This window comes from Mytilus galloprovincialis, chromosome 10 (genome assembly GCF_965363235.1).
Source record: "Mytilus galloprovincialis chromosome 10, xbMytGall1.hap1.1, whole genome shotgun sequence".
NCBI classification, from domain to species: Eukaryota; Metazoa; Mollusca; class Bivalvia; order Mytilida; family Mytilidae; genus Mytilus; species Mytilus galloprovincialis.
Genome location: NC_134847.1, coordinates 69,825,564 through 69,842,363, shown reverse-complemented (window position 1 = coordinate 69,842,363; position 16,800 = coordinate 69,825,564). Strand labels below are relative to the sequence as shown.

The 16,800-nt window shown below is 30.6% G+C and overlaps 1 protein-coding gene across 1 annotated transcript in view; it reads left to right on the top strand.

The window, feature by feature from the left end:
* The first annotated feature begins 381 nt into the window (after positions 1-381).
* LOC143048257 (neuroglobin-like) overlaps positions 382-16,800 on the top strand; it is a 47,137-nt gene continuing 30,718 nt past the window's right edge. The window contains exon 1 of the mRNA XM_076221822.1: positions 382-655. The gene's annotated coding sequence lies outside the window, so the exon portion shown is untranslated. The remainder of the gene's footprint in view (positions 656-16,800) is intronic.

Sequence of the window (16,800 nt, the reverse complement as noted above, 5' to 3'; positions counted from 1 at the left end):
AACAGATCTAGTAACATAACGTTGTACGTATAAACGCTATGGTCTAAATGGTTATTAAAATATATATTGTTATTATCTCTCCATACAATGCATTTGAGAGCAACATTAATAATGTATGTTGATGCACTAATTTAATCTTTCTACACCCACGACACAATCAATAGTTTTGTCGATCTATTGTTTACCTACGGTGTCATGTTTATGAAATCAAGCATAAGTTCGTATGAAGTATAAAACGATAGGATTAATTTCTTGATCAATACTAGAAAAAATGTATTTGTATATATGCATAAACCTGTCGTAATTAAACCATTCCAATGTATCGATAACCTGAAATCCTGACTTGATATTCATACTGATTATTTTCTGTTTTATTTTAATTAAAAAGTCATTGCAAGTGTTATTTAAGCGTGGAGTACCTTCCGTAGAAAGAAATCAATATAGAATCCAGCTGTAGAGACACAGAAAAATTATTTATTGAATTATTGTTCAGCTAAGTTGTGTTGTTTTCGGACCTAGGCGTATTTTACTTATACTAGACAATTTGGATATTATGTTATTGATATGTCAGAGAAATTTAACAAAATGACATGAATCGAGACAATCTTTTCTCTGTTTTATCTCATGGAATACAGAAAGAATTAAGAACACTAAGGTAACTTCCTATTTCTTTATCATCAGAAATAATCAGAAATAATGCATTATCATTTAAAATTATGAATAATTTATTTACGTATTTCTTTAAAGTCTATACTCGACTAAAAAGTAGCTGTTTTTTCTCTTTGTAGCGGTTTATTTTGAAATCTTTAAAGTATTTCATTTCAAATGCATTATCAAATGCATGCTTGTTTCTAATAAGAACATGCAGAGTGATGGATGTATTCACTAGTCATCGATTATGAGGAATATGCTCATTGTTGACATGAAAACATACAGATGCCTATAAAAACGCTATATATGTAGTCATTTAAAAAATCTGTAATATTGTACCATGTCAAATGTTAAAAGAAAATTCACCATTCTTGGATTTTTTTATGTAAATTTTGGGTGGAAGTCAGATTCATATAGTTGAACATCATTGAAGCAAACGAAGGAACAATTCATTTTTTAAATACAACTGTGAAGTGAATATAATAAGGAAATAACTGTATTGTTTTTGTAACTCCAACGGCATCAATTAGTAATTTGATGTTCACAAACTAAGTATACTGGCGAAGTGTTAGCGGGACCAGGACACGTCTATTTGCGACCATCAAATCACCAGTTGATGCCATAAGAGCTTAAAATACAATATATTTATCTCCATTATAATTTAACCTTTAAAAAACACCATCAAATCATACATTTAAAATCCGCCATGCGTAGTTTGTGCTTGCGCGTTCGTTTTTATAGCATCAATTGTGAATTCATGTTATGAAAATTTGTGAAGTGATCCAATAAAAATGAACTTCACAAAAAATGTTGCATTAGAACGATCAACTATCTAATACTACAACATATATGATAGTGTGTATGCTGAGCTTCATTTTTCAACAAATTGATCATAATATAAGAAAATCTTATTAAAAAATCTTCTGAATGTTCAGGAGTAGTCTAAAATGGTCAGTCCTTTGAAATGAAAGTCTGGATATATCAATGGTTACATTCATTTCTATTGACATCTTTTTGAGTAATTACTATCGGTTTTTAAATTTCTTCGTGTTTTCAGGTCTTTAATCCTAATCTTTAGTTACTAAGACAATAACTATCAAAACCAAGGAATAAACAAAGACTAAAAAAACCAAAGGACATTTACATCAACAGTTATAAATAATAAATAAGAATAACACGAACTCCACTACAAACCGGAAGGGTACTAAGCATTTCCTGTACCGTATACGGCCCCCGTCGTGTTATTTCTTTGTTCAGTTCGGTAATGACGGAAGTTTATTATGACTGAGGAAGAATATCAGATATGATTTCTGACACACTTTTGTCATAATGGCAAATCAGCTCATGACGGCGACCGTAAAATTTCTTCAGTGATGACCTTAATTTGATTGATGACCTTAATTTGATTGATTCATAGCCCTGTCTTAGCAACTTTCGAGAAAACACTAACTAAGGTACTAAATTTACCTCTATCATCCACAGCCTTTCGCTTGCTTGAAGTACTCACTTAAATCAAAAGAATTGACCTAAATAAGTCTTATAATACTCAATACTTTTCGCACTTAATTTGACATTATGAACTTTTTTATTAGAGCGTAACTGATGAGTCATTTGCATACAAAACGTGTGTTTTTGTGTAGAAAATTTGCATCCTCCTGTCTATGAACAGTTTATTTGATTGACTTTCATATTTTATTTTATTTCATTGTCATCATATTGCATAGAAAACAAAGATCAACGATCAACCGAACAATCTTTCAGAATTCGAAAAGTGGCCGAACTTAGGATTAAGAATGTACTTTCATGACAAGAAAAAGAGAGTAGTGTTCTTGATAATCTCGATATATTTGAAAGAAACGCTGAACAAAACATAAGTAATCTCTCTGATAACCTATTTGCATTATGACTGCCATTGAGCCTCACAATTTATTGATGCACCGAAAATTGATACCCTACAGAGTAGGAGGGTTGAGATTTAAGATATCTGCTTCACTATAAGACATGCCATAATGATCGTTTTTTTAGTCATATCAAAATTTACTCAAGTCTCCTATCAATTTCCTTTGAAAAAGTATTCTGTTAATATATATTCTGAGAAAGATCGGCGAAAGTCATAGAAAGTTAAAAAGTAATTAAATATGTATTGCTCTCAGTGGACACATACCATGAAGTAATATATAATTAAAAAAAAAAAAGACATCTGTAGATAAAAATGGATCTTCCATGAAATGAATAAATCGACATTTCATGGTCTATTTCAAATTTAAAACATTTATTTGGAAAACCAACATGAATGACTAGATATTTCAAAGTATTTTGTAGCTTAAAATTTAATGTTTTGTTGCGAGTAAAAAGATAGTTGAGAAAACAATAAAGCCCAACTCTCATCGAGTATCAAAACATGGTAAATATATAAACTTGCTATTGAAATGACAGCCAAATTTAATTGATGATATGACAATACTCTTCGTTAGGACATGTATATTCCATAATCAAACTTATCCTTTTAAAATCATTGTTTATCTCTCAATTCCTTTTTATAATTGTAGGTACTGTCTACTAGTATTCGATCAATTGCTGACAAATATTAGAATTTAATATCGCATCGTATAACTGAAGTAAGCTAAATAAGATTATCATGCCCGATATACCTTTGAGAAGGAGACACTAGTCTTAACTTTTCTGCATGCAATGTCGTAGGAGTAGACTGAAAAGTGAGATGGGACAAAAGTATTATGTAATGAACTCGTCGCTCTGTTTCATTTTAATTTATTATTTTGAATAGATGTTACAGTATAAAATGGTTGACAGAAACATAGTTTCCCCTAAAATCCCCTTTGTTTTTCTGTGATGTATTGTGTTGGTTAATTCCTCCACAGGGCTATACCTCTACTGCTTGAAATCTAAGCTGGACAGTATGACATTTCTTTGACAATTCTGTGTACAAAGTTTATAACGTCAACTGTCTTTATACTTTGTAATTATATGAAAATAATTATATAGAGTATTTGACTGACTTTACTTGACATGTGTGGCCAGACACTACTCAGTTTTGAAGAACAGATAAACAGGTCAGTCAATGGGTTTGGATTGTTTTGGTTGTGTATAATGTAGAGGCGTAAGATCTCGAGTTCTAAGCTATAAAACAGATTCTTATAAGTAGATTTCTTCTTTGATAAACATTGTTATTATTCGTATTGATTATTTTTTCATTAAGAAATCGGTAGCCATAGTAGACAAGACGCTTTGACATGATATCAGTCGGTATTAAAATTGCATCATTACTACACTCCATGATAAAACTAAAATTACAAAAAACTCCAAGGATAATTAAAAGATATATTTGTAAAGGTAAATGTTTCATCAGGTTATGAGCACCATATGTTTTTGCTTTACACCACTCACATAAATGTCTGATTGATTTTCAGGGAGAAGTTTGGAAGGTTCTGTAGAACGTTTAATCAATTCTGTAAAATATTTTGCGTAAAAGAACTGGCAGACTGACTTCTATTAGTACACTTAATTTATTAAGACGATTTGTATATGGAAAAAAAAGTTTAAGAGAAAAAAATGACGTGTCCTCTATTATAGACACACAAGGTAATATTTTTATATAAAAACGCCTATTCTGTTACTTTTACTCGGTGCAAAGGTACTTTATAAAGGTATAAAGTTGATGAGCAATGAGGACCCCCCCCCCCCAATATAGCATTTGATTTTGTTTTATACATTTAAGCTTTGTTATACTTTCATAACCATAGAAATAACGAAACAATTCCAAAATGTCAACGTAGTCATGGTTTGCCTTCTTTAATTAAGAGTTTAATTTTTATCATTTAATTTGAAGTGCTCATTTGACTGCTTTATCCCTATGTATTTCAATGTCGTTTGAAGCTATGTATATGAACTTCTTGATAAAAACTATATTTGGGATTAAACCATTTACAATAGGAAATGCATTGTAAGTAAGCATGTTATGTGTTACCTATTTGTTTTTCGTTCATTTTGTAAAATAAATAAGGCCGTTAGTTTTCTCGTTTGAATTGTTTTACATTGTCATTTCGGGGCTATTTAAAGCTGACTAGACGGTAAGGGCTTTGCTCATTGTTGAAGGCGGTACGGTGACCTATAGTTGTTAATTTCTGTATCATGTTGGTGCAAAGTATTCAGCAATCATACCACATCTTCTTTTTTATATGTATATTTTAAATTGATAATAAATTGATATTGTTTGATCAAGGTCATACAATACAAACTTCTTGTTCCTATTCTCTACTGTGTTAAGTCATTAAGATATCTGTTCTGTGATATATCTCTTTTACTGTGGGAAATTCATACCAGGAATGTAAATCATTCTCATACACTTCAATATGATCGTTAAATTACACCAAGATGTAGTTTTCTAATAGATAATTATTAATTAATTGTTACAACTATTTAGTAAAGATGAATATACAGATTTAAACTTTCAGATGACAAATGAATCCATAGACCAGTTGTAAAAAACGTATTCGTAAAAGCAGGACATTTATCAAATAATGGATTGGTAAATTATCTTCGACTTAACACTTCCACAATTTACTTATTGTTTTGTATAATAATTTAGTTCAAAAGATTATCCCGTCATCTAATGGTTTGGTTCTATATATATTGCATTGGTGTTGATTTTGTTGCGCTTCAATGTTTCTGTTGTTTCGTTGTTTTCCTCTGATAGTTGATATCTTTACCTCAGTTTTAGTTTGTAACCCAGATTTGTTTTCTCTCAATCGATTCATGACTTTTGAACAGCGGTATACTACTGTTGTCTTTATATACCATGTAGTATTTGACAGTAAATCGACTAAACATCAGAATAGTTCTTGTATCCCGTTAACACCTTGGTTGGATGTCTTATTACATAAGCTTATTATGGTATTATCCTCTTTAAAATCTGTAAGTCTTCGTAAGTCTTAAATTGTTCGGCTTCACTTATTCCTATCGTGCAACGTTACGTAAAATATCATTTATTTGATGTTGGCAACTGTTCACACACCACACAAAGCGATAAATACTCTATTAAAATGTATTTACATAACATCGTAATTGATATAAAATTTCCTCATTTATGGAATTGGTCGTGTTTTGGTATAAAATAAATAAACAAGAATAAAAAAAAAGGGCATACAAATTATTACTGTGAATGTTACAGTTTACCTTTTGAAAGACCTTGATCTGCTATGACTTATAACCGAATGTTTGCTTATACTATTCAATCATAGGATGAAAAAAACAAGTAACAATACTAACTAGTGCATGAGAGCATGGATATGCGGGCATCTAGAAGGATGTTACCCAAGACTTGTAAATGTTAACATGCCTTGTTAGTCATAACTATTTGATTAATGTCCACATATCATTTCTTGTAAATGAAGTTGTTATCCAGATGAAAACATAATTCTGCATGTGACAGATCCTCGTCAATCAAAGCAGGCTAACCTTCAAAGTAACATTAAACTTTTCCATTAGTTCTAATGGTGTTTGTCTTGATTGATTATGAAGATGACTCTATCTTCAAATGAATTTTATGATTAATCACGTAAATGAGTTCATTAAGACATTTTAATAGTATCTTTCATTCGTGAATATATCTTAAGAAATACACCGACCGTTAGGTATCAAGATTGAGAATTCATAAACAATTATGAAGTAGATTGTAAAGTAAAGTAAAATTTCAATCCTGGTATCTATGATGAGTTTTTTTTATTATTCAATACATTCGTATTTTCACGCAATTTTAAGCATTTTTGTAAAGATTGAAATACTTCTGAAAATGTAATATAATAAATTCAGAATGGATTTGCCATAGGTCTTTATTATTGGAACTTTCCTTGTCAAGATGTTATTTTTTTTAATAAAGTTGCGTCATCAAAGACAATGTAAAACAAGGTAAAATTTAATACTTATTTTCTTAGTAAGCATTGAATTGAAAATTTCAAAAGAGATAATGTGTTATTAAAGTTGTCTGATGCATTTAAGGGTGTTTGATTAAAAATCGGCAGATGACGTCAATCCATTCATTTAAAAATGAATAGCGGTAGTATAATGGACACTCAAGAAGAAGTAGTTATCAAAATTGTTTCCTTATTCTTTTTTTTAAACAGAAAACAATGTAAAAATACAATGGTTTGGTTATTGACAGACATATGACGCAATTGTTACATTATGTTCAAAGCTTTAGTGTGGTGGTTTTACAGTCCTTTAACAGCTTGTCGATATTGTGACTGAAAATTGATTACGAATATATTGTAGCAAATCCCAACTTTTCTTTATATGATAATATAAATTGAGAAAAAGGCGAGGAGTCAAAACATGATTGGATTAAAAGAATTAGAATTAAGATTAAAATTAATAGATAGTTCTAATATACATTATACCTTTCACAGATTTGAGAAAATCTAAGTAACAATTAATAATTTTGTACATCCAAATAGATTGATATTTATGAAGAACACGCTAATTAAACTATTTTCACCCAAAGAACCGTCAGCTGGCAATAAAACCATTTTTTGTCCACCAGATTCTACATAAGAAAACCTTGTACCAAGTCAGGAATATATTTGTTTTCCAATCGTTGGAAGGATTTGAGCTTTTGATTTTGCCATTTTCCGAGGAACTTTTCATTTATAAGTTCAGAATTTTTGTTATTTTACTTTTTGTAGCTACTTTGATACGTGGGAATCTCCCAAAGTAACATGAAAAGAAAACCCTCATCAATGAATTGTCAAGTTTGAATTGGATTTTTAACGTAAGGTCCAGGATAATTTTATGAATAACCAACGCCAAATTAAAAAAGCATCTAAGCACTTAAAACTTCGATGATGATAATATAGGGGATAATTGGACAGAAGAGGATGTGTGTGGTATGAGTGCTTATAAGACAACTCTGTATCAAAGTCATAATTTTGTAAAAGTAAAGCATTATAGGTCAAAGAACGGTCTTCAATACGGCGCATTGAACTACACCGAACAGCTAGCTATAAATGGCCCCAAAAAATGACTAGAGTAAATCCATCCAAACAGAACACCAACTCTGTAAACGAGAAATGAGAAACACTAATGAATAGTTATCAAAAGTACCAGGATTATAATTTAGTACACCAGACGCGCGTTTCGTCTACATAAGACTCATCGGTGACGCTCATATCAAAATAGTTATAAAGCCAAACAAGTTCAAAATTGAAGAGCATTGAGGATCCAAAATTCCAAAAAGTTGTGCCAAATATGGCTAAGGTAATCTATTCCTAGGACAAGAAAATCCTTAGTTTTTCGAAAAATTCAAAGTTTTGTATGAACATTTGTCTTTCTTTTTATTTTTAGCCATGGCGTTGTCAGTTTATTTTCAATCAGTCTGTCCCTCTTTTGTTCCTCTTTATGAACTACGTAAACAAACGACAACCACTATACATCAGTCTCTTGACTTAAGACAGGTGCAAATAAATTCATCAGGTTTAAACGTTTTGATAGGTAATAACCTTCACTCTATTCCGAAACAATAGTGTAACATCCCATCATAAAAAGACACACTGTGAAATATCAACAGGAATGGTTTAACTCAATCAAAAGAAATATTAACACAAACAAGTGAACATACAGTGAAGGAATACATTTGATCTATGATATAATGTAAATAAAGTCAGCTAGATAAGGGGTGAGATGTTAAACAATATCAAAATAGCCAATCATAACCTTGAACAAAATGAAGCTTTAATTTTTATATTTGAATTTTTAACTTTCGTTTAAAATATCATGCAATTTAAAAGAAATATCTTATTCCCTCTTTTTTCCCAAAACAAAACATTGGTATACTTACAATTTTAAGAACACAAGATATATGCAACAGGTTTATAGCACGTATATTTCTGTTCAACACAATTGAAACTGAATCCTTATCCAATACCTTATCGATAGTCTGCAAAACAAATCAATGTAGGTTGATATGGATCGAGGCATTCCACGATTAAAGAAACAAAAAATAGCTTGGCTGTGGGTACTTCCAGATTGGTACATCTAACCTCATTAAGGCACTCATCGTTATGCTAAAAGCCAAAGTCATGTAAATTGCACGTAAAACAGGACTTGTTTTGCAATGCTAATATCGTTGATGTTCATACTTACATTACTTCACACTAAAAGCCTTTTGATAAGCTATGAGATTGAAAGTAAGAATAAGAGATCACCCTAGTTTATGGTGGAATTGTTATGACAAAGTCTTTAGCTGTCTTTCTTATGTTTTGTAAACTTGTCTATGTATATTGATCTTTTTTCCTTTTTATATGTCATTTCGCTTTCAAATTTTGAGTTTGACTATCCCTTTGGTATCTTGCGCCATTATTATAGAACAAATTGTAACATGATATGCCATCTAGTTCTTGCAATGCATAAGTTTATAAAATGTTAAGACAAACGAGTTTTTTTTTATCTGTAAGGGTCTCGCTAAAAGGTAAGTGATATATAAATATGGACATGGAATCAACTTCGACTGTGAGGCGGAGACGTAATCTTGAACTTATACTTTATACACATCCTATTTTGGATGGGGGAAGAACAAAAATTACCATAACTCGACAGTAAACCCTTGTGTCTACTATAAAAATGTGTAACTAAATATATTATTTATAGTGCATATGTAATTCGTTTATGACAAAGTTTTGTTTCTTTTCTTTCATTGATTCAATCCCCATGATATATTAAAGGGGACGGAATCATCTGATTGCATAATAACCGATAAAAAGTATAAACGATTCCCCAGTATTCGATTACCATTTAATGAATATATAGTCAATTGGCGTCCTTATTCGATTTGGACTATGTTAGTAAAGTAAAAAATACTTATAATGGTGACATATGAAATTTTCATAAATAAAAAAGATCACCCGATTAACTTTGGACCAAAAAGTCATCTCTGTCTTTCAATTCAATACAAAGGTATTATAATAAACTATGCAGCTTCGTCTGAAAAAAACTGTCAACGAAACTGATACTTCTTTTAAACGTTCTTTTGTTGATTGGACGCTTAATTCTTATACATGATCGATTAGCAAACAATTACGGTAAAGACATCTTTTGTTCGTTTAGATAAATGAGAAATATCAACCTTGATATAAATATTGAGTATTCCGGGTGAAATGTTGCGCAAAGTGCTTTTTATTTTGTTGATTCTGTTGATTCGAATTATGTTTTTACTAGAGTACTTGTGAGATAATGTCGGAAGAGACAGCCAGACATCTCTTTGTTTTGTCTTATGTTTATCAATTACATTCAAGAAATATTTCCTTGTCAGTACTATGGTAATTGTTATCAAATAGTTCGTTTCTATGTTTGTTAGCGTTTGTTTTTTGTTGCACTTCAGTGTTCCTGTTGTTCCTTTGTTCTCCCCTTATAATTCATGTGTTACCCTCAGTTTTAGTTTGTAACCCAGCTTTGTGTTCTCTCAATCGAATTATGACTTTTGAACACCGGTATACTACTGTTGCCTTTATTGCATATGTATGCTATTGGTTTAGTTGATCTACGACATGCATGTTGTTTATACATACAATACTGTTGTCCATTTACTGACGAAAAATGATCAATAATTTGAATTATAAAATAATCAAACTTATTTGTAGCACTTAATCATTGTGCAAAGGACCAATCAAGTAAAAGTTTGATTGTTATAGTTATATGTTTGAATTGATTTTTTAGCCTACGCATATGTCTTTGTGCTATATTGTAAGTGCATTTCATTTAAATCCACTCCAAGCTTGCCCTTGAATTGATAGCAATTCAATTTATATAAAGCAATGTATTTATTATTCATAGGAAAATATGAGGAAAATTAGAGTTAACCGCTTAAACCTTATCAAAATCTGATTAAATATATATATTTCTTTCTGATAAAAACCTTTTCAGTTCACAGAGACATGGAAGCGTATAGCAATATAGTTTAATAGTAAAGCTAAATGAAACGATTTTCATATAAACTTAATTACGTTACCTTTTCACAAATATGACTCACCGAATTTCACTAAATACCTGGTTTTTAATAATATGTGCAACATAACGAGTGCCACATGTGACGCAGGATCTGCTTATCCTTCCAGAGCACATGAATTAACCCCAAGTTTTTTGTGGAGTTCGTGTTTCTTAATCTTTAGTTTTCTATTGTCTGTCTGTTTGTCTTTTCATTTTTTAGCCATGACTGTATCAGTTTGTTTCCGATCTATGAGTTTGAGTGTCCCTCTGGTATCTTTCGACTGTTATACTTAAAACAATAATTCATGGGGGCTTGAATATATCGTGATTTTATCACGGGTTGGCCCTTTATGACAAATATTTTACCCTGATCGATACTGTTTTTATATTTGTCTATGTATATTTTTAACCTTGATTGTTTTTTTTTAACGTAATATTCTGTTGGCGTGGCTCGGAATATATCCATCTCGCCATTGTGTTATTGTGCTTTAATAATTTTTTGTATTCTTGTATTCTTGCATTTCATTTCTGCTTATGTGCCATATCTATAGGGTGTCTACATGCCATTATGTTTTTCTTTGTTTACATAATGGTTTGTTTATAGAGATTATTTAACAAAAATATATTTACGGTGTACCAATAATGTTTCTTTGTTTTGCTTCAAATTGGTGTTAATATAATGGAATTATAAGCGACTGAAACACAAGTGAAATATGTATAACACCAGGTTTAATATTCCAGCTTGCTGCATCCGAAAATGCATGTACCAAGTCAGGAAAATTCCAGTTAATTTCCATTAGTCTATTGTGTTTAAGCATTTTGCCATTTGTTTATGGACTTTCGATTATGTATTTTCCTTGGAATTCTGAATTTGTGTTATGACCTTTCATTTTTAGACATGGCGTTGTCAGTTTGTTTTAGATTTATGAGTTTGACTGTCCCTTTGGTATCTTTCGTCCCTCTTTTTTTTTAATCAGTTCATGTTTAAGGTTGAATCCAAATTATAATGCCTATTTGTATAATGATGGTTATCTTTATCAGGCTGCATTTTGTTCTATTATGTTGTTGATCTTTGTTTGCTTACTACAGAGTGTACTTTTTCGAATTTATATATGAGTGATATAGGGCCGGAGGACTCCTTCGTGATAATAAGGTATTTTATCAAGGCAAGGTATCTCTTTGTTTAATAAAACTTTACATGAATGAGTAAGGATACAGCTACAATTATGTACTACAGAATCATCGTTTGTCTGGATTTTTTCAGGACGAAATCCATTTTCAAATAGACTTTCTGGTTAATCAGGTCAAAGAAAAATCAAAGAAAAATTTCAACTGTAAGATTATTTGTAAACAAATACCAAGTAATTTGACATTAAGATCCAGAATTCTTATAGCAATATGTATAAGTTATTGTTGTCTCGAGTGTCTACTTTTAGATTGTTTTTAAGAATATCAACTTACATACAGAAGTTTTCCTCATCACGGTTGACCAGATGGGATTAAAGAATGTTCTTTCAGTCTTGCTCTCAAAATTGCGGTTGTCCGCTAGTTTTTTGTTTCTTCATTTAGATGTGACTGAATCTTACACAACAATTTGTTTCTACAATCTGTATTTTTATTCTGATACCTTAATGAGGTAATCAGTTGTCAGTTTGTTTTAGATTTATGAGTTTGACTGTCCCTTTTGTATCTTTCGTCCCTCTTTTGCAAATCAAATAAAAAAATGACAGAAATTGTTTCTCTAATGTATATAGCATTCCTTAAACAACACGGATGCATGATAAGTTGTCACTTTTATCTGCAATGACTTTTTAAAGGGTAAAACTTTGTGGAATAAAATTGAGAATGGAAATGGGGAATGTGCCTAAGAGACAACAACCCGACCATAGAAAAAAACAACAGCAGAAGGTCACCAACAGGATTATTATGTTTTCGAACGATTAATTAGTTAATGTATTTTCAAAAATACTATTTAGCGAACAACATAGTTTGACATCCTTAATTGCAATTTTGTTCTTTGCTCAGAATGTCTTTAATTGCTTATTTAACTTGATAACATACATATCATAAAGATATCACAACTGCAATTTTAACCTTTAATAATTCAATAATGTCTTGAACCCATATAAAAATAACAACTTCTATGATTCTGTTTATCATAATGTAGTAAAAAATGTTCAGTTAGAGTGGCAGTGCTGTAGAGTGAATATAGGTGCAATTGACCCTACATCTTGAATGAAATAGCTTACATTGTCAAGCTTTTTATTTCTTTTTTCATCTTTCTATTTCCATTGTTTTAACAAAACTCTTGTGTCATAGAATTAATGTTTGATTCAGCAGTAATTTACAAAGTAACAAAAGATGTAATGTTTTATCTTAGTTGTCTGATGCATTCAACTGTAATCTAAAGGTCGACAGCTGACGTCAATACATCTATGAAAATAGCGCTTTTCTACGGGAATCTTATAATGAAGTGATAATTATAATGGCTTTCTTGTTCTAGATTTCATCTTCAGGAAACAATAGTAAAATACAATAGTTTAGTTATTTGTAGATCTATGACTTTACATTTAGTTGACGTTGGATAATCTTTTGTATGGTCTATCGGCAGTACTGAAATAGCTACTTAGTATTGTCAATGAATAGAAAGAGGTGAATGATACTAAATGACATTCAAATTGATAGGGCGAAAATAAACTGACCACTCGATGGCAAAAAATTAAAACCCCTCCCCCCCAAAAAAATAAAAAAACAACAGTATACAAAAGCATTTAATTATATATGTATATTCAAATGTAAATACACTCAGTTATGGACAGTTTATATATCGGAATCTAAAAAAAGCAAGATATATTTTCTGATTGTAGTGATTGTCCTTAACTCTTATACTTAAAACTATGATGATATCGTCCGTGCATTTTTATACATCAAGGATGGATGAGAAACCATGTCGGGATCAAGAAAACAATATTCAAATTTACTATCTTTGCATCGAAGTCTTTGATTTTAAAACAATATTTGAAAAAAGGAATTTTATCTGATTTTTAAAGGATGTTTTTTTACTATCTATACTTGAGTTTCTGTTTTTATTTTGAATTAATATCATTCTATAAGTGCACTTGATATTTTGAGTGAAATATTCTACATCTGCTTGTTTACAAGGCCTTTTTACTTGCAATTTCAATAACCACGAGATATTAACCTGTCCTTACAATACGGTTAATTCGATACTACAATTATATCTATATCCTTGATCATTCGCGCAGAACTTTTTTGAATAAAGATATGACTTTCTGTAATATAATACCAAATTAGCATGAAGGTTTACTCTCGGCCATGTATCACTCATATCCGAATTCTAAAAAGTATAATCTGCAAAAAGCCACGAAAAAGAAAAAGTTTATTGTTGATTTAGCCTTAAAAGATAACCATCATCATACAAATAGGTACTATCACTTTGATTGAACCTTAAGTATGTGCTATTAAAACCGTTGGTATGACAATTTGCAAAACATACCAGGATGAATCTAATATTACAAGGATAATAGCTATAGGAAGATGTGGTGTGAGTGCCAATGCAGAAAAATAAGTTGGTTTATGTAAATATTCTCAATGTTTAAAAGCATTCTCTACTACATTCAAATCTTTTCTACATAACGACTCAACCATAAACGAAATACAACAGTAAGGAGAAGAAGACAAAAAACATGTTTTGTCTATGGTAAATTTGAACTGCAATTGATGACTTCTTCCAGCCAAAGTAATTACTTGATAATAATAAAAAAAAAATGAAAAACAAATTTTGTTTAAGATTTTGTCACATCTTAATTGAGGAAGAAAATAAAACGAAGAACAACAATTAAGAGAATTTGACTTAAAACATTCTTTAGTAACATCTCCTCGTCTACACTCATAAAGCAAACCTCCATGTGTAAATTGATATTCTTAAAAACAAATGTGAAAGTCGACACTCGAGACTATAGCAATATGATAGATAACTGTTTATGAATTATAGAACTTAACGTCTAGTAATTTATACCATATTTATAAGTTCTAATTAAAGTTTCTTAACGAACTATCTTTTACCTGATTAACTAGATAGTAGTTCATTTGAAATAGATTTGTTCATGATAAATGAAGACGAACGTCATTAGAACTAATAGAATGTTCAAATATTTCTCTAGACGTCAGCTGATTTGATTGTTAGGATCTGTCACATGCGGAATTATGTTTTCATTCGGATGACGAGTTCATTTGCAAGAAAATGTTTTTTTGAACACAAGTCGAATTATTTTTTTTTAAATATAAATATTGTATGTCGACATTAATAAACTTTTATTTATATGGTATTGTATATGAAAAGGTTAGCTTAAATTCAAAATACAACACAATGCATATATTTATCAAAGGTACCATGATTATAATTTAATACGCCAGACGCGCGTTTCGTCTACATAAGACTCATCAGTGACGCTCAGATCAAAATAGTTATCCAGCCAAACAAGTGCAAAGTTGAAGAGCATTAAGGACCCAAAAAAACAAAAAGTGGTGCTAAATACTGCTAAGGTAATCTATTCCTGGGGTAAGAAAATCCTAAGGTTTTAGAAAAATTCATAGTTTTGTAACAGTTAATTTATAAAAATGACCATATAATTGATATTTATGTCAACAACGAAGTCCTGACTACTGGGTTGGTGATACCCTCGGGGACGAAACGTCCACCAGCATTGGCATCGACCCAGTGGTGTAAATAGTTATCAAAAGTACCAGGATTATAATTTAATACGCCAAACGCGGGCTTCGTCTACATAAGACTCATCAGTGACGCTCAGATCAAAATAGTTATAAAGCCAAACAATAACAAATTTGAAGAGCACTGAAGACCCAAAATTCCAAAACGTGGTGCCAAATACGGCTAAGGTTATCTATTCCTGGGATAAAAATATTCTAGAATATACAATTATCATCTAATATGTGTCTTCAATATGGTACTCTTAGTTGGCTTTGTCTTAACTTTAACTTTCCTCCAAAGATGTCTGACATTTCTACTTGTAGACCATCATTCTCTGTCTGTTTGGAAATTTGAAAATATTTAGAAACTGAGGTTCTTACTTCTTAAGGCAAAGTTGACCTAACATGAATTTTGCTATTATTTAATTTTACTTTTTGTCGTATAGCTCTTCATATTTTATTGATTTTAAAATTTGGGTCTTTGATCGTTCTTGGAATAGTTACATCTAGAAAAACGTTGCAGTCGCATAAAATGAAGTTTTATTTTAACTTACTCTGTTAGACAAGCGTTTAATGGTATCAATAGCGCACTCATTCATACTTACTCTTGGCTTATAAACGATATAAAAGTACTTGAATATAAATTCTATCTATCGTGCTACGTGTTCAATAATTAATCAAGCTAGAACAATAATAGTCGTATAACCTTTAGCAAACACAGTATCTCCGGTAAAATCTCTTGTCTGCGGTATTATTAATTAAATTTTCCTAATTACTCAACGGACTTGATGAGATTCAAAATTCATATCCAGAATTATATATTGAATTGTCATTTAACTGGTGCAAATTTTCACAACTTTAAACAGGAAATTTGATGATATAAATTAGTATGTACATTAAATAGGATGATAGATTTCAATAGCCCTGAGATAGAAAATTTACATTCTCAGCCTAAAACATAATTTCTATTTCTGCCTGACCGTTACAAAAATATGAAGTTACTCTAAAATTTTCGGTCTTCTTTTTCTAAATGATATTGTGATTATGAAAAAAAAACTTAATGTTTGGTATAACATATGTTGTAAATATTTTAAGTTTAAAAAAGGTTTTGCTTAAGCGTTAATTGCACAAGACGATGTCATTCTGTACTGATTATGACGTTGACCAATGACATAATCTGAAAGCAACCATTAAAATGATGGTACATGCTTTTTTATTTATCAACAAGTAACAGTTCGAAAAAAGCATGTCACAAATGAAAACGGTTTTTTTTTACAATTTGTTGGAGTTAAAACCTTTCCCTCCTTTTCTTGATTATATTTTTAAGCTAAAGTGACTAACAAGTAGATATTTTTTTTATTTTGTCATTTGCATGACAATAAGAGGTCAAAAAATAAAAATAAACGTCATGATTTTAAGCATCCT